Here is a 27,256-nt window from a genome sequence, read left to right as displayed (position 1 = left end):
TTTACTAGCATTTCTGCTGAATTACTTGTGTAGCTTTTGAGAGCTGCAAAGACTCTCTATCACAAAACCCAGCAATCTCAGGTTGAGTTTTATCTGCTTGCACTGCTGATAATTTCCTGTGTGTGATTTGTACAGTAACCACTGTGTGGGAAAGATTAATGTCCACAGTCCTGTGCAGTGCATGTGTCAGGATTAAAATGCAGCTTTCTGGCAAACAGAATTTAAATATCAACTGAATAAATTTGTGTGTTTACAGATTATAAATTCTTTTATTTCAGAATATTCAGACAGCTTTTTTTATCAGAAAAATGGTGTTCAATAAGCAAAATAATTGGAAAAATAACAGCAAGAAAATTGGATGAGAAAGCAAAAACACATCACACAAAGATCTACAGATTAGTTTAATCCCACTAAATTTGCATAAAACTTGGTAGCTGTGTGTGTGTGGCTGTCCTCTTGTGGGAAGGTGCAAGGAACATACAACTGCACAGCATTAATTTGGGACTCAACTTTGATGTTTCATCACAAACAAAACAAAATTCCCAACCCACACACAAGAATGTAAACACAATTAAAAAACAAATCCCACAAACATGGAGAGACAGTCATCCCAGGAATTTATGATCAAATGCCCTGGAATCTCCCTTTTGTGGAAAGCAGTGATGGAAGCACGTGTGCATGAGGGCCGAGGGCATTCTGGTGAACCCAAGGCCCCAAACACTTTGTTTGGATTCATTCTGCCAGATTCTATCACTTTCTTTGTTGCTTTCACAGTATTTTGTTATGTTTGCTGTAAATTAGTGCTACCTGTGCATTGCACACTGTGTTTTACAGGGAGTGGCTGAAGTGTTTGGAATTTTAAAATGGGAGCAAACAGTCTATTAAGAAATACAACACAAGGATCTTGGATGTGTTAGTAATGATTTAGGACTATTTAACATTATCTATCCTCGTGGTGTTTTATTAACAGTGGGCAGTTATTAACAATGTTGGAGTACTTTATTTGATGGATCTGTAGGATGTTTTCATTAGATGTAAACAGACTGATTCCCTGCTTCCAGAAAAGAGCCTGTTGGCAGATATAAAGAGGGCATCTGGCTTTTCTTAGGAGGGGAAAAACCCATCTGGCTTTTTGCAGTGGAGCAGATATGATAATATGAGGATAAAAACAATGCATGAAGAAAATCACTTTCTGGGTTTGCTGTTGTGAATAATATTGATGCCTGTCCCTTCATTTTAAAATGATACTGTTGAAATGCTGCAGCTTCTTTGTAACCAACTCACATTTCTTTTTGTCATAATGCTCTGTTGTAGTATTTTCAACGAGAGCTCAGAAATACTTCACCCACCAAAAAATAATTCTGTAGCAATAAATAAAATAATATTTCATGAAGCCAATTTCAGGTCTCACTGATTTCTCCTTTATTATTTTACAGGAATGAACCTATCTTTGTGGTGCTTAGCCCAAAAGCCTGACTCCCCTTCCTTATTAATTTCTTGAAGAAAAGAGATAAGGTACTGTGTTTCCAGCAATTATTTCTATATAGCAAGAATGGTGCTCAATTTACTTTATAGCCTGTAATTACAACACTATTCTCTTAGTTAAAACTGATAACAGATACTGAGGAGACTTGATCCAATTCAGGAATATTATCTATACGGTTTTGTGCCTGGGAGGTACTGCTGCTCTCTGATACAGAGTCTGTAGTAAATAATGTGCTCCTGCAGGGTTTAGAGTTTGACCTCCAGCCACTTTTGTTCTGCTAACTGGTTAAAAACAAACTTGATTTTCTGTGTTGATGAGCTTCTTGGGCAGCTGGGCCAGAGGAAAGGGCTGTGTGTGTGTCCAGGGGTGTTTTCCTGTCCCTGACAGGAAACGCTTCCCCTTGGGGTCCCAAGTGGGGCCGTGCAGCTCTGATCTTCCTGGAGAGGCAGGAGCCACGGGAAGCCTGCAGCACTGCTCCTGGGGGGGCAAACTGCCTGCCACGAGTGTGGGAGCAGCAGCAGTGGCTGTGGAGCACACAGCCCAGTGGGGCATTCCTGCAGCACATTCAGGGCTTGCTCTGTCACTGCTGCAAGGTAATAGAGCACGTTTATTTCTCCAGCATAAATGCAAAATCCTTGGTAGGTGTGAGTTTGGGGATTTGATCACCTTTCATCTGGATTTGTCTGCCAGAGGATAATGCTTGGCTCAGGCTTCTTCCACTTTCCTGCTTCAGCAAGGGCTGCTTGGCCCTACAGTGTGTTGAAGACACCTCCGTTTGGAAAACTAAACCAGAGATCCTCTTGATTCATGCCACCACAACACCTTTCAAACCATTTTCAAAAGCACAATCTCTCAAGGTGTCTCTTTTTTTGCGATATTTCACCCAACCATACATTTACAGCCCACACCTGGCCTCAAGAAATGACTGCAGCAAGTCCTGAGTGTCAAAGCAGCCATCAGCAGTGGGACCAGGAACTGTGACAGCTGTGCAAAAAGTGGTAAAGGATAAAGGTAATGATCCTAAAACTCATAAAAGCTGACAGCTTCCTCTCATCACTTCTTCATCCACAGCTTGCTGCAAGCCCTTCAGCACAGCAAATGCCAGAGGAATTTAAATGTGCATATAGAAAATATCTCCATAGGATTACTCCTTTGGTGCCTGAGTTTCACTTACTTCTGGAACAGAAGAGAGGCTCAGTGTCCATTTATTTCACTGTGTTTAGCACCATCCTCCAACAGAGTGAAGAAGCATCTCAAAATCAGGAAATATCAAGATGTTTGTTAGAGAGGCAAAATGTACTGAAATAATTTGACACTTCTTCTCTCTCTGGAGTTTCCAGTTACTAGTGTTGCCCTGGAATACCTAAGGTATTTACAAATCAATTTTTAATAACAGTAATATACATCCCAAAGGAATGTGGGATGGCTGCAAGTCTCATCAAGCTGTAACACAGATCTGGAGCCATACTAGTTAAACACACTTTTCTTCAAAACTCTGCTCAGGCAAAGTGACATATTTCTAGCAAGACTGCTCAGTCTACACCAAAAAAATAGACATATCCTGAGGAAAAACAAGATCCATCCAAATAATTGCTATGTGCTGCAGCTGGAGCTCTGTTTCCAGAAAATAGCTAAATATAAACATTCCAGACTGGATGGGTGGGAAGCCAAGGCTGCCTTGCAGCACAGATACCCACTAAATAGGATTGTCTATTAACAAGCTAATCACAAGAATTCATTCTGCACTGAGATGAGATCAGAGAAAGAAGCAATACAGCTGCTTCAAGTACAGTTATATAATTAATAGAACTTCTCTGAAAATGCTACTGTGGCCTCTGCTAGGAGTTATTTCTCACATTCCTGGACCAAGCTGCTTCATTTCCAAATCCAGAGGTTACATTCTGTTAGCTGTCAGTCAGGAGCTCTGGTTTTCCCCTGCTTGCTGCAGTGCCACTGGAGATGATGTGAGAAGGAGCCACCACTTGGGTGCTGCTGTCCCAGATTCCTTGGAAAAGACACTGCAACCCCAGCTGTAGGACTTTACATAATCTTTGTACTTGTACATCACTTCTACTTCTCTAGGTGACCTCTAAAATAGAAATCTGAAGAGTCATAAAAGTAATACAGCTGTAAAAATAGAATAAGCCTTTTATAGGAATACTTCAACACAGTTCTGTCACAGCTTGGAGCTGGGTTTTGGCAGACCCAGTCATTAAACCCTATGTGCTTCTGTAACCTGTGCTTTAGGCTCTTTTCTGGAGAAATGGAATTCTGCAGAGCTGCCACCTGAAATTCCGGACCAGACGCCACAGATTTTCTGAGGGTTTTCATAGATGCATTACATCCAGTTTGCTGGCCATAATTATGGATCGTTGCAGTAATGAACGTCTTCTGTGCTTCCCCATTAAGCTGAATTCAGATGCAAAGGATGGCGCTAAGTCCAGTCGCAAACAAAGGTGCTGCATGTGACACAGGACATTCCATCAGTGATTGTCTTCCTGCCACTTCTCCCCCTGAACCTCAAGTCACCGTCTGCAAAACCAAGGGTTTTGTGCTTTTGTCCACAAGACTGTTCGAGGGTATTTTATAGGCCCATCTTGTCAAACGCTGAGAGCAGCCTTCAGAGACTGTTCTGACCAGTTTTAGCGGCCTGCCCTGAATTTAAGCTATGCATGACTTAGGAAGAACGAGCTCGTTAAATACATTCCAGAGGTGACTTAGCATAAGAAAAAAACACACCTCTTCCGTGCAGTGCTAGCAAATGTGCTGTGAAGTCAGGTGGGGTTTGCCTGTGAATAATTTGCTTGGCTCAAGTTAAGATTCTGCCGTCTGAACATAATGAAAGAGGTTGGGATGAGGCACATCTGCCTCCAGCCCAGTCATCCACACTTGTAATATCTTCAAAATACTGAAGAAGTAAAAATAGTTTTACAGGAAAAATGAAGGGATCTGGTATGAAAGAGTTACTTTCAGAAATGGAACATGTCTGTGACTGCAGGTATTTTAAATAGATCTTCACCAGAAGGGCCTTCATTTGTGTTTTGACCAAGGTGTTCCTATGATGGACCTGGGAAGAGCCTGCTCCACACCAATTCTCTCCTTATTGTACAGTAAAGCAAGAAATGTACTCAAGAAATGAATAATAATTTTAATAACAACTCGATGTCAGGTGAAACGGAACACAGATCTGTCATGTAGTATTCACTGAAGCACATAAATTAAATCTGCTATTTTGGTCATAACCCCATTTAACTTCCCCTTTTGGCTGAAATGTGGAGCCCAGCTCTGAATTGAGAAGAAATGCAACAGCTACACTGTGTGTCCTCCTCACAGGGGTGTTTAGGAACCAGCTGCTCTGGGAATATCCCCTGCTACATCCCAGTGTGTTTGCTCACAGGAAGTGATTTGACATTAAATCTATTCAAGATCAGAAATCACTGCTCACTTCTAGTGTTAAACCTTCTACATTTTCAGAAGATTCAATGGTCAAAGTAAAGATCATAATATATTAAAAACTGGGGAAAACAAAACAAAAAAAAATCCAAAACAAACAAACAAAAAACCCCCAAAACAAACAAACAACAAAAAAAAAAGCAAAAAGGCCAAACCCACAAATTCTACATCTCTGCTTAAGTGAGGGAAATCCAAACTATTTATCTGCATACAAGGGTTTAGCTGGTTAAGAATTTCTTCAGCTGTGGGACTGAAATATATCCCCCAAAAATGAATCACCCAAACAATATTATCAATGCCCTACTCCATCTCATGGATCCAGAAATTCCCTCCTGTGGCTGAAGATGCTGTTTTTTGGTTGTGCAGCTCACAGGGCATCTTTTGTCACACGACATGTTTTGATTTCTGGCCCAGCTGCATTCCTCACCAGCCATGGCAGTTCCCTCTGCTGATGAGTCCACTGGCAAGTTTGTCTTCTTTACTCATAACCCTTGGTCTTTCTTAATCTCTTTTCCCCCAATCATCAAAAAGCACTTCGCAGATATTAATGTGCAGATTTGCCTGCTGGCAGACTCCCAGTTTCCAGTTCAGGTTACTGATTTAGAAGCTGTAGTTTAGTTGCTACAGGACTAGTTCTATTAAACTACCGTTTAATAGAACTCAAAGTGCTGCTTTTATCCTTATTTACATCCGCTTCTATTTGTCTTTATTCTTTTGCTAATTGTGGAAATTAGCTCAGCACTCCTCTTGCTTTCTAGAAGAAGGAAGCTTCCTGAGTGGCTTAATTTGCTGCGGGGGAGAGGAAAGCTCATGTGTGGAATTTTGGGAAGAATTTGCCAGATAAGGCCCCAAGTCCAAGCCAGGCATGCTATTTTTATCCCTGATATGACTGAGCTGCAGTAGTGATGTTACAGTAGCAGTTAATTTAGGGTTCAAAGCAAGGTAAAAGGCAACTTGATACTCTGTAATTTTGTGTTATTAACCATTGGTTATGAAATGTTACTTGTGAAAAGGATATTTTGTAAGTATATCACGAGAAAATTCCTTTTTCTTGGCATGGAGATGTTGCTTCCATGGACCTTGGCACAAAGCAGTGTGAATCTATCACATTGTTGCAATCCAAAGCAAAGTTTGGTTCAAATAAGATAATAATAAAATGAAATAGGGGGAATAATCTGTGTTAATTAGGGTTAGTTGTCCATGCACAAACAAAAATGGTGACACCAACACAGACTTTTCAGTTCAGCAGAACCCCTGCAAACAGGGATGTTCTCTGCCTGGCAGCAACAGCAGTGCAGGTGTGGGTGTGAGTAAAGCAGCAGGTCAGAAACCTGTCCCTGGGTGACACCGAGCTCAGCTCCTCGAGCCCTTGTCCTGTGTGCTCACAGGACAGCAATCCAGATGGGGCTGCTCTGAGCACTGCAGCTAAACTTTCAGCTGCTCTTAGAGGAGTAGATCATGTGATAGCTGAGGCATGAACTTTCCTGCTGCTCTCTGCTCTCAGGCTGCCTTTATAATAAAAAAAATCTCACTGCCTACTTTCCCTTTTCCCCGAGGAATGGTTGGGGTTTGGGTTTTTCTGCTGGATATCCTGGCTACTCCAAGCTCAGCCCTGTGATGGAAGCAGGCTCTGATGGAGAATGAGCCCTGCTCAAACCCCAGGTTTTGTAGTGGTTTCACTGCTTCAGCAAAGAGATTTGTGGATTTATTTTTCAAATCAATGCATGCCTACATTATTTTCATATTGATTTAATATCAATTAATGCCTACAAGCATAGGAGGTAAAGTGCTTATTGCAGTTTTTTCCAATCTGCATTGCTACGAGCACATACACTGATAATATTGCTTGCACTTTTATTCCTTTGCCTATAACACTTTAGCTACAAAGCATAAAAAAATCCATTCGGATAATTCCATCAATCCAGCTGTTTTGTAACAATTGTGACCTTCTGCTTGTCCTGGAAGCCTGAGGGTTAAAGAGCAGTTTTTTGGAAACAACCTATAGATCGTTGTGTTTGGCAACAATTTCCAAGTTTGATTTATGTTCTTTCCCCTGCTCCATTACTAACAAAGTTCCTTAGCGACAGGAGAGCCGTGAGCATCCCTTCAGCGCCTCCCTTGTCCCTGAAGGTCCCCTGCTGTCCCCGGGGCTGTCCCTCCCTTGGAAGCCCTGCAGAGGTGAAGTAGGAGTACCCTCTGCTGGCACGTTTTGTGCTGGGCTCTGTCCCACAGCTCTCCAGCCTGTTTCTGTTGGTCCGTAGCACATTTCCCAGACATTTCCCAGTTTTCCTTACCTCCATATGTTCATTGCCAGATTTCCCTTCAGAGGCATTTTTATACTTTAGTAACTTTTACTATTCTATCCAAATTTTCTGTTTTTTCATCATAGTGTGATGTTGTTGTAAACAATTTCTTTCCCTGCTTGGCTTTCAGGTTCTTGAGTTAAATATTTTTTCCAACAATCAGCACCTGGACAAAACATATTATAATCTGTTTTTAAGTGCTGATACACTTGTACCGTACATTAAACATGGGATGCAGATGGGAATCCAGATCACATTCCAGAGATCACAGATAAACAGTAAGAGTCTTGAGGAAGTTTCTACAACAGAAATCCAAGGGGAAGAAGAGTTTTGGTTTCTTTTCAACCACAAAAGTAAATAGCAGAGAAGAATCGCTCTTCTGGGACTGGGAAATAGAAATTGTCTTGGGCTAGAGGTGAATCCAGGCCCTGTTTAGCCACTGGTAGCTGGAATTCAGAGAGGAAATCCTGGGATCTGAGCCCTTTGGTGAGTCTTAATATAATGGACCTGGAGCATAGCTGGGAGAGAGGAGTAGCTGCAAACCAAGATTAGAAAGCCCCTCGGGGCAAGAAAGAAGGAACAGATTGTGCTGCCTGTGGTTTGCCCCAGGGCTGGTTCTGAGCATTCCCTCTCCCAAACGCCTCAGCAGATTTTTAGGAAATCAAAGCCCCAGTTCCCTCGGGCCCCTCATTGTCCTGCCGTCTGCCCATCTCTGGCACAGAGGAGCACCTGCCTGCTCTGGGGCCCCTCACAGATGTTTGCAGGCTGCTTTATAACGGGGCAGCTGCCGTGCATTGATGGAAACCAACAGAAAACCACAGCAGTTGTTCTTTCAGCTTCTTCAGGGACAAGTGTCTAAAGCAAAACCTGGTGCTTCTGGCTCTGCAACAGCATCAGACCCATCCAGAGCATCAAAGCTGTCACTGAGCAAGCAACACAGAAGACATGACAAAATCACACAGTAGGCTGCACATGAAATAGTAAATGACTGTAGTTATTTTCTATGTTTACCTCAAATAATCCTTTGGAGGTCTGAAACAATATCAAGGCAGTGCTGGATAGGTGTCAGTCCTTTGAGACTGATTCCACAGCACCTCACCCATCAATTGGGTAACAGCTGAGCTGGAGAGGAAAACAGCACAGCTGGGTTTCCTTTCCTGCCCTTGACACCTGGGGATCTCTGGTGACTGGCACGGCCCTGCTTGGATGTGTCACCTTGTGAGACAGCACTTCTTGGGACAGCACTGTTGCATCAAAGAGGAATTCACTTTGGAATGTCTGTGTTTCTACTGGTTGGTATTGGCTATGAATTATTAATCACAGCTTTGCAGTTTACTGCAGCCCAAAATCCCATTGTATTCTCAGTTCTGACAAAAAAAAAATCTAAATGCTTTGACATCTGCTTTTCTGGAGAAATGGGATCTGCTTTCTTTCCCTGATAGCTCTGTCACACTGTGAAAGGTACCTGGGAAACACCTGGTGATTTACAAATCCAACACAACTGCATGAGTTTGCAAGTGAAGCTGTGTGATTACCACAGATGGAGAAACGTCTGTTAAATTAATAGATTTGGATTTTCTCTATCCGGGAGGAAAGTTGTGCAGTTGGTTTTGCTTCCTGCTCTGATTCATATTTAGAGTCAGACATAAGTAGAGCTCACCTCTACCCCTTCTCTCTTGGATTCAAAATCTTAGCAAGGTTGCAGATTTTTGACTTGAGATCACTTGGCTTCTTTTCTAGGGTCTTCTGATCCCAACGATTTGTTTTCAGGAGGCTTATCTGTCTTTAACGGTGCTTTGTAAACTGAGGGCCCAGATCCAGCTGAGATCAAAAGGTTCCCACCAGATTAAGGGAGGGAGGTAAATGAGACCCTTTCAGAATTCAGAGACACAGACAGAGCTGTCATTAGCAAAGCAGACAGTGGGATTTCTCTTCTCCAGCCATAACTATTGGCCCTCTCATGCTCCTATGAGGTTATCAAACCTTGTACCATATTAGGGTATTAATATCTCATCCAGTATCCCACTCTGAGTTATAACTGTTCATCTGAAGGACAGAAAACAGAAATGGAAATACGGAAATACCTGTTAAGGTATTGGTCCAATCATCTGGGGCTTGTCAGATGAGGGTGGGAAAAGGTTTAGTGTTTCTTGGCTTGACACTTTCTAAATCTTCTTTAATATCCCTCTTCCTCCTCATTCTCTAAAAAACAATGCTCACATCAAAGTGCTTTTACTTCAAAACTTCAATATTGAAATACAGTTCCATGATTTTCACATCTCCATGCCCAAAAGTCTCACCCAGATCACCTAAGCTATTTCCTGAGTATATGTGTTGAAAATGATACAACATTTTAAATTGTTTGAACTAACTTTAGTCATGGGTTTGTTTGCAGTTTCTGTGACCCCTGCAGACTCCCTTAAAGTAAATGAATATGGCAAACTTCCAGCAAATTTAGAGATTTGGGTCCTGTCCTTGCCCACAATACAGTGTCAACAGCACACTCAATATTTATCATTTTCAGCTATCAAAAAGCATTCACTATATTTGCCAAACTTCTTGAAATGACCAGAAATCCTTCAACGAATTAAGCCTACGTATGAAATACCTCCTGTAGCTGGGTAAGTGGTAATTGGAATAGGTGTGAGTGCATGGCACGGTGTCCAAGAGGCTGCCACGAGCGCCCTGCCGCTCCCGAGCCGAGAGACAGCGAGCGTGTGTGCGTCTGCGAGAGGGTGGGGTGGAATATTCATGCCATTGAAAAGACTCACGTCGTTACTTAACAACTACATTAACCTCTGTCACAAGTCATGACCTTGTGCTGACCCTGGCCAGCAGAACAGCGCAGCTCTGAAGTACAAAACATGAAAGTGGGAGAAGGAAGGAGCAGAGGAGGAGGAAAGCGCAGCTCCTCGTGGCTTCCGAAGGCATTCGGACACACGCGGAACAAAAGGCGCTGTGCCGGGCCATCCCCACCCAGGCGCTCACTGGCAGGGAAGGGCTTTCCCGGGGAGCCTTTCAGACCCAGCTGCAGCCTCACACGACCTTCCAAAGAGCACACAGACAGCAGCCTTTCCGTCTCTTGTTTCTGTCCCGCTTTGCTCTGCAGCACAGCCCTGTTTGCACAAGTGCTGCTGGAAGCTCATCCCACCTGAATTTCGAAAATTCGGGGAAGGGAAAAGCTTCACTATCCAAAGATGCTTCTTCTGTAGCTTTTTGGTCCCTGGAGTAGTTCTGATAGCAGTGGTGGGAATTAAAAGCCCAACCCTGCAATGTCAATATCAGGAAATGGGCAAAGTGACCCCAGTTTTAAGCAAGAAGGAAGAAGGTGGGATCTGATTGGCACAGGTGGAAGGGCAGCAGGAATTTGTTTTGCAAAGAACAGTTGGAAAAGTTCTGTGGAACTGTAAAATTGTACTTTGAAGGCAGGCTGGGAATATCAGTGAGGGCTATGGAGAGAGATGATGAGATATTCCTCTTGCTGAAGGGCTCTGGTTGGAAATATCAACTCACAGAAGCTCAGGCAAAGTGGGTTTTTCCCCTCTTATTCTCTAACACAGTAGCAACAAAAGTGGTGACATCTTGGGGTGGCTTTAGTGAGGAATTATTCACATGTTTTGCTGAGCACAGGTTTTGGTCAGCAGGCACCTCACTGCTTGGGGAAGTGCTGACCCATCTGACCAGTGGCTCATTTATTCATTTGCCCTCTCCAGCAGATGTCAGGACAGGATGTTTTAGAGGAATTTCCATAAAGAGCCTTTCTAAAATAACCTGCTTCAAAAAGAGGCTCTTGGTGCAAGCAGAGATTGGCCTCTGTTCTGAAGCTTGAGGTTTATGAAAATTGCTGTTTCTCTTTGATTTTCCAGTAGTAAATAATTATAGGTTTGACATCCTCAAGCTTTTAAGTATCATGAGTCAGACATCCAGCTATGAGATGGTTCATAAAATTCTCACTAACCTAAAAATAATAAACACTAGGTTATTTTTGCTTTCTTCCTGGATTTGCATCCTTTAGGGTTACAGGTTTTTTGTTTTCTCCTGTGGCTTTTTAAAGTGTCCTCCTTATTCCAAAGGCTGAGGACTACATGTGCACAGCAAGTTCCAGGAGTGAAGTCATCCAGAGAAGCTGGACAGCTCTCAGGAATTGCAACAAAACCCTGACAGCAAGCAGAGGAGACCTGGCACAAAATGCTCCAGGGTAAGCATGTGCCAGGCCAGGAATTTCCCAGCTGTATAAAACCATTTATTCTGCAGGCTGTATCTGCTGTTTGATCTCCAGGAGCCAGCAGCAGAGAGCCCTTCCCGTCTGACAACAGCCAGGCCAGGCCAGCTGCTCCCCTCCCACCTCCCTCTGCAGCTCCTGCCTTCAGCTCAAAGCTGCTGGCCCAGCTCTCCCTGTTTACATGTTTCCAAATTCAAGGAGGGAAAGGGAATATCAAACAGACCTGGGCTCTTTTGAAGTGGCTGGAGGATGCTATCAGGTCCAGGGGGTGTGCTGTGCCTTTGAGGCTTGTTTGTCTTTCCCTGCCCCTCGTGTGCAGGCCTTTAACCATTCCAGTCTCCAAACCATCCCCATCCCAAAGGAGCTTTGACCATTCCAGCTTCCAAAGCCATCCCAATCCCGGTGGAGCAGCCCTGGCTCTGTTACAAGGCTGGGGTGGGCTGTGTTGAAACACTTCTCTGTGTGGTTTTCGGGCATGGAAGTTTCTTTATTCTTTTGAATTAAATGATTGCACTGAAACAAGTTATTGTCTGCCAGGAAGAAGATCAGGGATTAGATTTGTTTTGTGAGGAGGAGGTTTTGTCCCTTGGCAGGGAACTTCCTCCTTTAATGTCAGCTGCAATGTTTGCCATTTGGAGACCTTCAATCATACACACACACCATTAAATAATGGCCTTAAAATCATCCTACTCCTTTTCTCAGCTTTAGCACTAAAACCAGGAGCTCGCTGTGACTTCGGGCTACAGCCCCAAACCCTTGTCTGTGCCTGCTCTCTCCTGGCCGTGGCTGGAATTGCTGCTCGAGCACTCAAGGTCGTTTTGAAAGGTGAAACTCAAAGCACCTGGGATTTGTTGGGGCTTATTTCAGGACCGTCCCACTTTGCCAAATCTCCTTTCATGTGAGAAATATTTTATAGGTGAAAAGGGTGCTTTTATCAATTACAAAGTAGCGAGGCAGATAAAATTTTGAAACTCCAAATTCTTGAAGTGAGCTACTGTTTTGAATATCAATACTAGGAAAAAAAGACCCAACAAAAATATTTTCAATTCATTACTAAGAGCTTTTTAAAATGCAGGCTCTGATTCATCGAGTCTTTTTATAGATTTTCCAGGAACAGGACTAAAAGCAGTTCAGACGTAGAATCTCAGAATAATTGAGGTTGGAAAAGACCTTTAAGATCATCGAGTCCAGCAGTGCCAAGGCCACCACTAACCCATGTCCCCAAGTGCCACATTTACACATCTTTTAAATCCCTCCAGGGATGAGGACTTCCTTATCCAGCCTGTTCCCTCCTTCTGGTACAAATTTGTGCTCTGGCCATATGCAGCCAGCAACAGGTTGAAATATCCTTACTTTGATTCCATGTACTCCTGTATTGTGCTACCTGCATAAAAAAAAGTTTAAATTAATTTTAGAAATTGTTTGAAAACCAAAATGATCAATGTCTCTGAAAAAACCTCCAAAATATGAAAACATTTCTTGACTTTTTTCAGGTTTAATTTTTCCATTTGTTTTCACTTTAAAAATATGAAAAGTATCAGTTCTGTTTATATGAAAAATTTTAGGTATTTTGGGTTTTAGGCAGCTGCTTAACTGCTATTTCTGTTTGTAGTTAATTAGTTATGCCCTCAATGGAAAGCAGCAGGAATTTTTCATTCTTTAGTGTTCTAGCCAGTGAGTCCAGGTAGCCAGGAAAGGGAGCAGGGTTGCTGTTTTAGCACAAGCTGGATTCTTTATTATCTGGGCTGTAATCTTTCTGTGATCAGCCTTTTTTTCTCACCTCCCAGGCCTGGTGAAGGCAAAGTTGGGCTCTACAGGATCCTCCTTCTTTGCTTCCCAGATTCCTGGGACACCTTTGCAGAGCTTAGAGTGCAGCAACAGGAGGAAAGTATCTTTTCTCTTCAGCTAAAATTGTTTTCCACATCCCTTTCCTTACCTGGGAAGAGTTTCCTCTGCTGTTGAAAATCACTGTTGGGTGATTTCTATGTAGGAGCAATTTTCAAAGGTTTGGAGACCTGGTGATTGCACAGGGTGTCTATACCTGAAAAAGTCTGCAAGATTCAGATTAAAATGATCAGAAGTCTTCCTGAGAACCTTATGTTCTGGTGTGCTTTGTTCTTAGATTTTGGGGTGTGATGCTTAGGAAAAAAGGTTGGAAGCAGCCTGAGGTGTCCTGGCCAATCTTCCCTGGATGATATAGAGGGATTGCATTGAATTCTCCAAAAAATACCTCCTGCAGATTGGTAGACTTTGTACTTGACTGGTTATAAAGCATGGGCAGAGATTAAAGAGTCATCTTTAATTGGATGCCTTTTTAGGGTCCAAAAATATGTGATTTCTTTTCCTTCTAAGTATTGTCTTATGCCAAAATATTCTCCTTCTCTATCTCCTGCAATTTGTCAAAAAATTGCTATCCTAGTCTTAGGGACGTGGTGATAATTTCCATGACAACACAGAAAGCTTCCAGAAACAGAGATTTCTGACTAAATATATGAAGGCTGTTGAAAAGCACAACTGTGAGGGTTCTGCCTACCCACTGTAAATAACAGACAGAAAAGTTAAGGTTATATGATCTCATCTTTTGAAACTGAAATGTTCTTCACATCATGTTGATTTACTGAATGTCAGATTTTTTTTTTAATTGGGTGAACAAGCATCTCTCCAAACAATAGCAATAAGCCCTTAATATGCTGATCCACAAAGCCTTGCTCTGTGTCATGGTCTTAAATAAAAATACACAGAACAAATACCCAGAACTGAGGCTGTCTGACAAGATGGATGGAAACCATTGAAACACTTCTAATCCAGCATTTGATCTGAATGTAAAACTCTGTGGAAGTGCAAATGTAATTGAAAAATGTGCTCTGATCTCAGCCTGCAGTTTAAACCCGTGATAAACAAAATCCTAAAGCCTTATGTTTGGAAATGTTCAAAAACAGATTCCATCCCTGAGCAGGGATTTTCCTTGTTGGCTGGTCTACCTTTGATGGAGTATCCAGTTGTCTGGGGGTCAAATGGGTTTTTATAGCAGTTTTCCAGGATTTTAACCACCATTCCTTGTTACATGAACAGCACCCCTGTGTTTGATGTTTTCTGAGGCAGGATCAAGCCAATCCTTCAGCAATTTAAAAAGAGAAGAAGCCACTGGGCCTTGCCCAGGGTGCAGCAGGATCAATTCAATGGAGTTCCATGTTGGGGAAGGAGTCAACTTTTTAATGAATGTATTTATGGGTTTAGAAAAGCTCTCCCTGAAAGCCATGTTGATCATTGCCTGTGCTGCACCCACACTCTGCAGTGACTAAAGCTCCTAATCCATGGAAAATGGGAATGCTTGGCCTTCCACCTTGCCTTGCTCTTTTATTGTGGTTCCTCTTTACACGTTTCAAGCCATGCAATTTAACCTGGTGAGAGAACTGGCCATTCCCACCTTTCCTGATAAATGCTCCATTTGTATGGAAAATCATGCAAATCAGCTGTTGAATTTTTGTCTTATTTAATTGCAAAGCTCTGTGTAAACAAGCTGATGGTGTTTTGTTTGCTGACAGGAAAAAAAAAAAACAAAACAGAATTGAGACAGTTTATATTTGGCAATGCTTGGTCTTTGTGGGTGGCTTATAGCCTAATCCTGATGGAGACATTTGGTTTCTATTGTATGCTAGAAAATAACAAGAATTTAGAAAAGAAATCCTGACTCTTCTTGGTGTGAAGTGTTTGATTCAGCCCTGCTCCATTCTTTTCCCTTCTGTTATATTAATAAAATCTGAAGTAGCAAATGAAAAGGGATTAATTGCATACTGGCAGCCAGCAGCTTTGGTTCTGTTTTTCCAAATTTTCTGTTGCTTCTTTCATTGCTAGAAGGCTGTAAAATGTTATGATGCTCTGTGGGTGAAATTTCATTTGTTCCCCCTTTCTTTGCAAAGGTAGAAATAATTCCAAAGGGGGAGGAGAAGAGACTTTTACATGTTAGCTTTTCTGTGTCAAGCCTTGTGCCCTGGGAAAGTCCAGGAACTCTATCCCTGTATATGGCAGCATGCAGGGACACCACCCCTCTGCCACAGCATGAGGATAATGCTCAGGATTGGGGCTTGAGGGAGAAAAAAATCCCTCACTATGTGAGGCACTGGCCTTTGCCAAGCACTCTCAGGTTCTCCAGAATCAATTCCCACCTTTCCTGGCTTGCTGTCACCGTGTGGCTCAGGATGCTCTGAGTGTTGCCTCTTTTCAGAGAGCTCCTTTGGAGGTGTCTGCCACATTCCAGGGAATTATGCAATGAAAACCACCCTCATTTCCCCTGCAGACTGTGTGAGACTCATGAGATAAATTCAGGAGATTCCCATTGTCGGGTTATCCCAGACATCCACAGAAATGGGAGCTGGGACCTCCACTGGGGAGCTGATCCACAGAGAAACACCTGGACAAGTATTCATGATGATGTGGTTTGGGGGAAAAAGGCAATCCATCTTTTCATAAAACAGAATCTTAAATTGGATCAGCCTATGGGTTTCCAATGATCCAAAGGACGTTGGCTTAGCCCCATGACTCCTTTTCATTCCACAGCAGCCTGTGGTATTTTAGTGATAGGGAACTGTGGGGAGCTACATAAGCCTTGTTGTTCTGGGCCAAAAATAGTTTCACAAGAAGTGACTCCTGCCAAAGAACTGGTTCTCTTAAGTCTCAGACTTTGGCCTCAAAGTGTTGTGGAATGCCATGAGCTCTAAATGCAGGAGGAAAAACATATTTGTAGGCAGAGTTTTCATTTGATTCTATCAGTGGGGACGCCGAGTAGTATAAATAAATGAATTTCAGGAACAGACTGTATCTAGCTCTAATTAAAGGAAGATTTCAAAAATTGCCAGATTAAGTAAATACTGTATTAGCTCTGTCTGTTACAGCCATGGCAAACCAGCCCATTGGAAGCTGAATTGTTTCCTGGAGGCACATCAGAAAGAGAGTGTGTTCTACATGTTATTTTAGCACAGAAAGTCTGGGATGAGCAAAACACTCCTTATGCCCAAATTAAGAGCCCAAATACTGCTCTGCGGGCTGTGATGGTTTTGTGTGCTGGGCAGGAATTGTCCCTCAGTTACTGCAGTAACAGCTCCCAGAAACAATTAATGAGGGAATTTAGTGAGGGAAAACTCCTGGGAACTGCTGTAGGAAATTTCACCTCCAGCTCATTTTGCTTCTAGTGTCTCAAACGTAAGAGACTCTGAACCATGGGGAGATTTGATAGAAAAACAAGAGAAATATGTGGTAGTATCCCTCATCTGTGACAGCTCCTTGGCACAGCCTTGGCTCAGAGGTTTTGTGCCACAGGAAGAGCCACTGGAGCTCTCTGTGCCCAGTCCTTGTGGGTGTCGTTTGTGCCACTTGAATTTTTCAAAGAGCTAATGGTAAGCATTAAAATATGTGGGTTAATGAGATCATATCAAACCTATTTCAGCTGAAAATTTAATTAAAAATTGTAATCTCTTCATAAAATTAACTAGCAGAGCCTCTCTTTAGGTCTTTGCAGTAGAAGTTAATGCAATGTACAGCAAAGGCTGAGGCAAGAAAATCTCTCTTGCAGCATGAGGGCAGAGCTCATCTCTCCACACTAAATATTTGCCACACCAGAGAGTTGTCCAGACTCTCCTTACAGGATCTTTTAGACCAGGTTTTATATCTATTGTGTAACATTGATATATATGGTGTGTCCAAATAAGGGAAAAATAGGTTCCTCTGTGAGGCACAATTCATCTCACCCTGGCAGAGATATTTCCAGATGTCCAGGATAAGACAAAGTGTGCCCTTCAAGTGCTTACTTCTCCCAGTTGTAGAGAGAAGTTGGAAAACTGGCCCTCAGATATATTTATGTGTGCTCTGGAGAGATCCAGAGGTACTGACATTAATCTGTGCTGCGTGCTCTTCAGGGGTGCCAGCAGATAATCCCTCTGTCCAGCTCTTTACCTATTAACAAATACAGAACATTCTCACCCTGGATTTTCTTTAATGCAAATGAATAACTTCAAGTGTTACAGTCTTAGAAATAATTTAGGGGACCTTCATTATTTGTTCATGGTCGTAGTGTCACCCAGAAATATGTCAGAAAAAGACAAAGGAGATAAATTAAAATTTGGGACAAATCTGGGGAATTCAGTAAGGAACACTCAACTGGGATTCCTGAGTCTAATTTCTCTGCTTGGATTTCTCCTGTAATTTATGGCAGCCTGTCCAAGCAGAAATCATTCTGGCAGTGTTCCAGCAGACTGACAGGATACAGGTTAAAACCCATCAGCTTCCAAAGAGATGGCTCCTCCCTCCCCACTCCCTTTCTTTCCACATTATGTCTTCAAAATGAGCAAGCCCAGTGCCAAATCTGAGCTGAGCACTGAGGTTTTGTATAGTCTGGCCACATCTCTTGCTTTCCCCTGCCTGCTGAAGTGCTCCGTGCACCACCAGTCCTCCACAGATTTGGTCAAAGTCTTCTTAAGGTGGGAAAAAAGAGAGTTTTGAGGGAAATATTATCAGTGGCTCTGGGACTTTCCGGTGTAATATCAGCACCCTTGTTTTCCTGCTCTCTGCATTAGGACTGTTTTACTGGCAGTGCTGCTTGCTTCATGCCACCAGTTCAGGGTGATCTGGGTGTTATCTGGGGCAGCTGCAGATGGAGAGGGTCACCTTCCAAGCCTTTCAGGGAGCAGCTGTGCTAGGGAGGAAGTTTGTGGGTCACTCCTGTTCTGTAGGATAACAGAACCAGGGTGTGGAGACACAGGGGTGCTCCAGGAGATGTCCATGCCATCCACATCTGGCTGGGCTGGTGGAGAGGAGCCCTGGGCTCCCAGTGCCCACACTGGGCACACACTGTCGACTCCAATATGGATTTTTCAGCTCAGACCAGGAAACAGAAATTGGAAATGTGGCTCAGCAGAGCACAGCTCCCTGTGCTAGGAAGTACAGCAGCACTGTGGGGAAAGCCGGGCTGTGAAATCAATCCCTTCGGTTTGGAAGGAAGCAGGCTCGGTTTGCACGCAGGAACTTCTTTGGTTACCAGTAGGTGTCATTGCAGGTTTGCAGTCACTGGGGCCCTTGTGACAAGCACCCAAGCCATGGCCCTCCAAGCTTCTTGGAGCTTCACCTGCTGCCATGGATGGAGCCAGCTTCTAATTCCCACACCGCTGGGAATCCATGGCCACTTTCCTCAGGAATTCCTGCTCAGTGTTGCTCCTTAGCTAACAAATTTGTCCCCAGCACTCCAAGGGGTGTGGAGCAAGCAGCTTTGTTTCTTCTGGACATACATTCCACGCACCAAAGAGGGCACCTTTGGGACCCTCTCTCTACAATGGAAATAAGCCTTGGCCAGGATTCTCAAATCACCAAATCTCAAATCTCAGATCACCCTCGACTGAGCCATCTCAGATTTCAAAGAAGCCCAGGCTGCTGGACTGTCTGGAGACTGGATCTAGAAAAACAGCCTCTGTCTTGCTGCTGTATTGTTCTTTGGATGGATCATTTTTCTGCCTCCCTTGCCAGGTGGCTGCAGCAGGTTTGTGTCAGCAGGAGGGAGATGAGCAGCCTGCGAGGCAGAACAAGCAGGTGGAGGTTGCAGTGGGGCCCTAAATCCCACCTGAGCTCCTATTTCCATGTGCTATCTCACACGGACATGAGCCCACGTTTGTACCCACTCCAGGCTCCTTGGATGTCACAGATAAAAAAATACAATCACAGCTTCAGCCTCCTGTGCTGGGACAGGTTTCCTGCCCCCAGCTATTCCTGTCCTACACTGAGTGTGGGTGGCCAGGGCTGGGGCAGGACAGGGAAGGTCTCTGGCACTCTGTGAGTGCCACTCCCAGCCCCAGCTCTGCTGTACTTATTTTACCCTCAGATTCCATTTCCTTTTTCAGAGCTGTAGCACAATGACATCCATACATGTGTGTAATATACTCTGGCCTTTCTCTTCCTGTGTTGCTGCTGACTGATTAGAGGAGAAATTCTTGTTCTCAGTCCCAAGGCATTTGTTCTTGCTTCCCATTACCACGACCCAGCTCTCCAGAGGAATGCCATTCTTCCTGTAGGACACTGTGTATTAATGGTGCCTCTCAGCTGTACAGCACCAGCAAGTTTCACTCACCTGTTCTGACAATCCCTCCAGGGTCCTGCAGAAAAATATCTTACAAGTCTGATCCTTCAGCAGTTTGAGTAACTGGCCAACACCAGTCCAGTCCTTTTTGGTCCATTCTGTTACCATTTATTTTTTAATAATTTTCTATCTACAGCAAAATTCTTACAGCAAGCCCTGTTTTCTGTGGTTTAACTATGATGTCCAGCTGATATTTTGCCAAATTCTGCCCTGATGTCCCCATGGATCAGTTACACACCCGTGGACATCTGGTGAGCTGCCATTCCCTTCCATTCCATCCCCAGATGCTTGTGTGGATGCCTGAGTGGGAGCACTCAAAGCACATCGTTTGGGACTTTGGTAGTGGAAAAAGTTGGCCCTACACTCTGGTATAAAGAACCCCCCTTCACACAGCCCTTCTGTCCCTCACAATGGCACAACAAAAACCTTCAGTGACACAGAAAAGCCTCCATGGAAAATGTAAGGAGGATGTTACAGAAATGAGGGACAAATGAAGAACCAAGAATAATAACTTATATTATAGACTTAATAGAATGCAAAACTTACTTGCTGTTATCCTTCCTTTAAAGCCTAATCTAGCCTAGACTCCCAATTCTCAGATTTGTGGGTGTTATAAAGTGCTTTTAGCCAGAAAGAAAGGACTGTCATGCACCTGTCCAGCATCTTCAGCTGAAAGATTGAAAAAGAGAGTGTAGTTCTGCAGGGCAGGTGCAGGTCCTTTGTCATGGCCTTGTAAAAAATCAGTGATCTGGGAACCACAACTGTAGCACCAGACTACATGTTCAAGCTCCTTTTTTCTACTTAGAATTCAGGTTAAATGCTTTTTCTTAAAAGGGGCTGGACTTTCAAGGCAAAAAATAATTCAAGAAACTGATCCACTGAAATCAAGTGGAAGGTGTCATGCACACAGAAGTACGAATAGAAAAACAGGTTAACAATGGCAAGGGGTTTTTTTGGGTTTGGGTTTTTCTTTTAGGTTTTTTGGTTTTGTTTTTGCTCTACAATTGCTTGAAATAAGATGGTACTAAATTTATGCTTTTAAAATTTTTTTGCTGCCACGGAACTCACGTAATGAACTGGGCCAAGTGGCTCCTTATAGTTCATTTTTTTCCTGCTCTTTTCTTCACAGGTAGTGCTGATCTCTTTTTGGAGTAGCTGGACTCACTGCAACATTGAGAGGTAAATTTGGTGTGAAGAGTCAGAAGAGCACTCAAAGATCTTGGTGCCTTCAGCATCTGAAACAGCAGAGGGAGGGAGACACACCAAAGAAGGAACATAACCAGAAAACTGAATTTAAATAATATGACCCAAATTTTCCATGACCATTTTAATCAGTATCTCCTCAGTTGCTTTTATGCCCTGCTAAGTAACAGCCCAAGAGAGCCCTGTTTATTTTTATGTGAGAGCTCTTGCTGAGACCTGGATTTCTGGGCAGGCACAGCTCCTGCCATCACTGATGTTGTAATAAATGAAGATGTTTGGTGAGCTGGGATGCTCCCAGGACACTGCCACATCTCCAGCTCATGGCACAGCAAGTGTGCAGCACTTGGAAAGCTGCTCATAGCAGAGAGCATCTTTTAAACACTGCTTGAGCTTTAAAGGCAGGGAGATGCTGCTGCTGCTGGGTTCAGGCTTTGTTTGGCTCCCTGAATTCTTGTGGTCAGATTATTTACTTTATTGTGCCATTCAAAAGCAGTGGGGAGGTAATTCTTTGTCTGTGTATTTTTCCATTGATGTTGAGCAGGGCTGGGTGATTACATGGGTTGTGCTTTGTTCATTATGAGCACTTAGGGACAAATCCCATTGCATTGTTGCTGCAGCCTTTCCAGAACAAATTCCCAGCTGTGCAGCTCCAAGGGCAGACCACATCACACAATGGAGTGTGGGGCAGTGAGTCCCCCGGGAATTCTGACCAAAGCAGCTCCCAAACTGGGAGCAGCAGGGCTGTGTTAGCACAGGGCTGCATTTTGCAGCAATAATTGTTAATTAGAATGCAGCTCTCTGCTGAGGGAGCTCTGCAGCTTGCAGGGTTGGGCCTGGCGTGGCAGGACCCCATGACCTTCTGTACCATACAGAACCTATATGCACCTATAAATAATCCATTTGGCTGCTGCTGCAGTATCAGATTTGTTATGTGATAGTCCTGTGGCCCACAGGTGGATCAGGGCTCCCACATCCCTTGTGGCCATCTGGTGCTGCACAAAAGGGAATTGGATATCCCAAAGACATCAATCCCAGTCGCCAGGAATTCTTGGGCCAGGGGGAATCTCACTGGGCTATTCCTGGAAAGTGAATGCAAAATATGCACAAGGAGTTTAGAGCAAATCAGTGAGGCCACTGAACTGTTTACACAGCTCTGAAACTTTTTCCGTGTGATTTCATGGAGACACCCAGAAGATTCCAAGGCTACCCTGCACAGCTCTTCCTGAAATTGCAGCTGTACCCTGGCTTTGGGAGGTGGGTGCCCTGCTTCACCTGCGGGGTGGAACTGCCTCCCCTGCCTCAGAGATGGCTTTTGCTGGGGATGATTTTAAGTCTGGGTTAAACTCGCAGCTAACAAAAGCCAGGATTTCTTTTGATCCCCCAAACTCACCTGGTGCTATGGCAATTTACACCACTCAAAAATGTGGCTTAGGCACATATTAACAAAAATCCCAGGCTGCAGAGAGCATTTGCAACAGGAAACCCTGCATCAGAGCACTTATATTCCAGATCCCTCCCTTGGAGAATATTCACAAGGTGAAGAGGAGGCAGCCTGCCAACCCGACCTTGTTTTAATTCAGCTCCCTGTGAGACATCAATCTGGGTTTCTACTTCTGGGATTCACTTGCCTTAGAAACAGTTGCTCATTCCTAGGTTTATCCAGAAGCTACAGAGCTCTTATAGCTTTTGTTTGTAATTAGAGAGCAAAGTTTAATCCCCACTTCCTACCCTATGAATAACAAACCATCAGCTCTTCTCCTGCACAAGGGAGCAGCAATTGAATATTAAAAACACTCTGACACCTGGCTTGCACACTGGGGTTTTGGTCAATAGATCTCAAAACACTTTGCAAAGGAAGGAAAAAATCATTTTAAGTTCACTGGAACTGAAGCATAGGGGTGGGACAACCACTCTGCAGTGCTCCTGCCCCTTGGATTACACTGTACCAGCAGGAAAACATGCCCAGCACACAGGGAATGTGAAGACATGGGATCAGAGAAACTGCTAGTGTCCCATAAAGGACATTCCAAAATACACAGAGAAGCACTAAAAAAGAGATTTAAATTAGGATCTTCCAGTTCTGTTTGAAGGCTGAAGCTGGATGCTGAAAACTGGCAGGTCTGGCCTAGGGAATTTTTATGTGGCCCATTTTAGAAATAGAATGTTTGGAGCTGTGGGCAGGAGTTTGACCTTTTCCTAAATCACTCCTAAAAAGAGTTCTAGAATCCTACTGCATCTTTGGCCTGCATCTTTATCCTGAAAGCATTAGGACCCACGTCTATCTTAAAAATAGGATTTGTACCTCTCAGCCCACAGAAATGCTTGCTGTCCAGCTTTTCTGCCTGTATCATTCACCACTCAAAATCCACTGTTAGCAGGTCTGTTATTTAAATCTGTCTGAATCCTGGTGACAAACTGGCCTGAGGATTTCCTGCCATGAAAGGAGTTTGTTTTTTTCATGCAGCTTAGGGACGAGTGGTGTTGAGCAAGAGGATTTGTCAGCTGATTCCCTTCAGACGTTTGTTATCATTTGGTGGGAAGATGCAGAATTTACTATTCTCAGCAGCAGGCTGATCTGCTGAGCGTCCCTGTGTTCCTGCCATGGCTGGGGAGGGGATGGCCTTACCTTTGCTCCTTGGGGGAGTGAATTGGGCATAGATTGTGGGGTCACTGCACTGATGTGCAAGCAGCCACTTAGTGCAGCTGGGGGCTGCAGAGGTGGCCTCTGGGGGAGACCATGATCCTGTCACACCCCATCACATGCCAAAACATCAGCCCCACCAAGGAGCACGTGGTGCCCTTGCTCAGATGTGTTTAAGGAAGAAAAACAAGGATTTGGGGTGGGCTGAGTAACCCGGGGTGAAAACAGGGAGGTCGAGACTGTTGTGCTTGGCTTAACACAGAGAGCATGTAATGCATTTAATTAAGTGTTTGTGCAATTGTTTATGTTTTCCTTTACCCTCAATCCTTGTATCAGTGATTAAAAGTTTATGTTGATAGGCAAAATATTCAATAACTCTCCAAATGAAAACTTCTTCCCCTGGCAGAGTAGGTGAGAACTACAAGAAAAAAGACAAATGTGGTGCAGGTGATCTGCAGAAATGTATTTTGACATGGAGACAGCCATCACTGAGTGTTTTGTCCTTGTAGGAGGGCCTGCAAAGGAAATACAGGCCACTCTTGGTGTAAGAAGTGATGGTTGGTTCAAAAAATCAAATGAATTTGAAATCTGCTTTAAATTGAAGTTTTCTGCACTGGGTAGAGTGCTTTGGTGCACGGAACAGACCTGGCTGTATAGGGAAGATCCACACAGGAAGGGAAAATAAATACAGCCAGTAGCATCCCCAGAGGAATCCCATCTCCTGCATGTGCAGGGTGCAGGAAGGACTGGAGCTGCACTTTGTGTCCAGGCAGAGCCACTGTGAGAAACTCGAGGCACATTTTGCAAGGCGGCGTGGGAACGGTGCCCGGAGCCGAGCAGGAGCACAAGGGACAAGCAGAGGGAGCCCAGAGCAGGAAGTCCTTAAAGTCCCACACATTTACCCATGGCTCCATCACAGCCATCCCACATGGGCTGAGGCTGCTGGAGAATCCATCTTTTTTATTTCTCTGGATGTGTCTCTCTGGATTTAGCAGCTCACCACTCCATGCTCCCCCTCTGCTCTCCCCATCTCTCCCACACTTTGACCTCACACCATGAAACTGTCAGAGTGAGGAAACAGTTTGAGCTGAAACATTCATTCCACATTACGTGATTCTAGATTAAAGGCAGGAAGCATTTAACCCTTTGAGAGCCTTTCTGCTCATCCTGGGATGCCTTGGCTTTCAAACTCCTTGCAAACCAGGTGTAAGTGGGTGCTGAGCATTGATGGTTTTTAGATGTCTGTTCTTGTCTTACCAGCAGCTCTTCCCAGAAGCCACAGCACTGGAATTCAGGAGTGTCTGGACTTTGCAAACTGAACATATTCTCCCAGTCCTACTCAAGATTTTTGATTCTTCCAGTGCTGAGATGTATTTGTAGTGTGGTGAAAATGTCATTTCCAAATGTATAAAGAGATGAACCTCTGGCTCCGTGTGTTTCACATCATTCCATGGTTTGAGGTTCAGAAGTGCAAATGGCTAAAATTAAAGCTACAAAAACAGATAAAATGAGGACTTTCAATGATTAGTACTCAGGATTTAGAAACAAAACTTCTTGCTTTCTTTAAAGCTGCCTAATAAATAACTCCCACAGAACAGCACTTCCATATAAAATGTATCATTTCACAGGCCTGACACAAATATGTATTCTGGGCTTTAAAAGCTGCTCTTTTGGCAGATTAGGGCTCTCCTGAGAGCCAGCTCCTGCTCTCCAGCACAGACTGATGAACACTTGTCAGATATATTTGGTATCTGGTGCTAACTCTTGGGTTCTGCACTTCATAGGTGGTCTTGGCAGCCAAGAGGGTGGAGGAGAAGGGCAACTCCAACCCTCCATTCCCAGTGTTTGCCCTGGGAACAGCAGCACCATGGCAGCCCTTCAGGAGCAGAAGTGACTTTGACATTGTTCTGATGGAGCCACGTGTGCTGGAAGGTGATGAAGACGTGGGGTTTTCACCACTGCTCCCAAGGGATGTGGATGGGAAACACTCATGGCTCTCCAGGCCTGGATTCTGGGTTTCCCTTTCAGCAGAGCATCTCCAGATGTACAGTTCACAGAAAGAACCTTTTGGTTCAGCCTCTGAGAGCTGACAGTTCCCAGTAACCTTTCTTGGGGCATTTGGGAGCTTCCTACAGATGCTGACCTCTGCCATCATTCCTAGATGGAGGGATTGGAGCACAGACTGCCAAGGCAGAATTGCCACCATCACCTCCTTTACATCCAGCAGCACCACCAGCCTGTCACCTTTCCCAGAGCTTGAGGGAGGGTCAGTCTCCCTTGTGAAAACTCCTGCAGACAGGAGGGTAATTCAAAGACTGGATTCCTCTTTTATTCCCCAATCCCACTGCTCTTTGCTGACAGTCACAGAACTGCTGGGGTGTGCCTTGTCCTGCTGTGTAAAGAATGAAGAGTCTTGTTCATTCAAACCCACGGAGTCATGGAATGGTTTGGGTTGGAAGAGACCTTAAATCCCATCCAGTCCCACCCCCTGCCCTGGGCAGGGACAGCTCCCACTGTCCCAGGCTGCTCCAAGCCCTGTCCAGCCTGGCCTGGGACACTGCCAGGGGTCCAGGGCAGCCACAGCTGCTCTGGGCAACCTGGTCAAACACCTTTGCTGACAGAGCATGAGCTTGAGTTCAGGTCCTCAATAAATGCAAAGACATGACCTTCATCAAAACCAGGGAATCAGGAGAATAGGCTGTTACATTATTAATGTAGGTTCCAAATTAGTTTTTCATCATGGCATAGGAAAATATTGGGTTTTGAAGTGAAATACAATGCAGAACAGAAAAGAGTGGTGGCTTCTGCAAGCATCTGGAAACCTGGATCACAATCAAAAGTGAAATAATTCAGCTCTCTCTGTGAGAGTTCAAAGGCAGGCTCAGAAAAAACCCAACCTCTGCTTATCTGGTGAGCTTTCTAACCATCAGAGAAGGTACAGAGTGTCTCCAGACTCAGCACAAACCCCCCTCGTGTCTTTTCCAAATGACCAGTTACTGATTGTGAGTGTTCTGCATTACTGGGCAGAGAGAAGAAAAACGTCCTTAGGAACAGTCTCCACAATCATCCCTCATAACAGCACAGACATGCATAGTTTCACCCATCAGCCCTGGAAAATGTGCAGCTTCCCCTGACCTGCTGGAGGGGATGGGAAGTGTCTGTGTGATGAGATGCAGAGGCTCCGACTTGAAACCCTTTTGGATAAGGGGGAAAATGTGAAAAATGTATCTTCTAAAGAAGAGAAGATTGCTGTGACAGCTCCTGAATGAATTGGATCCCAGGGTTTACGGTCTATCAGCTCAGCTCTCTGCTTCATATTTGGTGTTTTTCCATCTGTAGGAAAAAACATTATCATTTAGGATGAACTTTGTCCACTTCATGACAGATAAAATTATTGCACCAGCACTAAAGATGAAGGGAGACGAGAAGTAGGTTTGCTGCATCATTTTCCATGCTCCTGTGTATTCCAAAATCTTCAATAATGGGCTAAAATCTGACAGAGCAGAAAACCACCAGCTGTTCTGAGCTCCTTTTCCAGTTGCACAGCTGCTTAGAGAAGAGAATCTGTCTGATTAAACGGAAGGGATTTCAGAGAGAGCAGCAAAATTTAAGAACTGAACAGGTTTAAGCAAGCAATGACTCTGCACCATTAATAAGTCCAACACTGTAAGCACAAAACAAGGGAGGAAATACTGGGCTAAGCCAGTGAGAGCTCTTGGGGAGAAGTGGCAGGAATTCAAAGCAAAGAGCTGTAGCTGTGCTTTAAAATGCTTTAGGTAAATAAGGTCAAAAGACTAAGCAGACATTCTTCTTTTGTTATAAACCGTGC

The 27,256-nt window shown here is 44.0% G+C and overlaps 1 long non-coding RNA gene across 7 annotated transcripts in view; it reads left to right on the top strand.

Moving 5' to 3' along the window:
• LOC135304617 (uncharacterized) overlaps positions 1-26,062 on the top strand; it is a 29,263-nt gene extending 3,201 nt beyond the window's left edge. For 3 of the 7 annotated variants that reach the window (XR_010365918.1, XR_010365917.1, XR_010365920.1), the window contains 2 exons: positions 1,437-1,515; positions 2,388-9,833. This is a non-coding gene — a long non-coding RNA (uncharacterized LOC135304617). Of the gene's footprint in view, positions 1-1,436; positions 1,516-2,387; positions 9,834-20,712 lie in introns of those variants that run through there. The other 4 variants (XR_010365923.1, XR_010365921.1, XR_010365919.1 and 1 more) reach the window with 4 other exon arrangements.
• Positions 26,063-27,256: the final 1,194 nt, after the last annotated feature.

Source organism: Passer domesticus, chromosome 7 (assembly GCF_036417665.1).
Source record: "Passer domesticus isolate bPasDom1 chromosome 7, bPasDom1.hap1, whole genome shotgun sequence".
Lineage (NCBI taxonomy): Eukaryota > Metazoa > Chordata > Aves > Passeriformes > Passeridae > Passer > Passer domesticus.
Note: the sequence above shows the minus strand (reverse complement) of the source record. Positions and strands in the feature narration are given on the sequence as shown.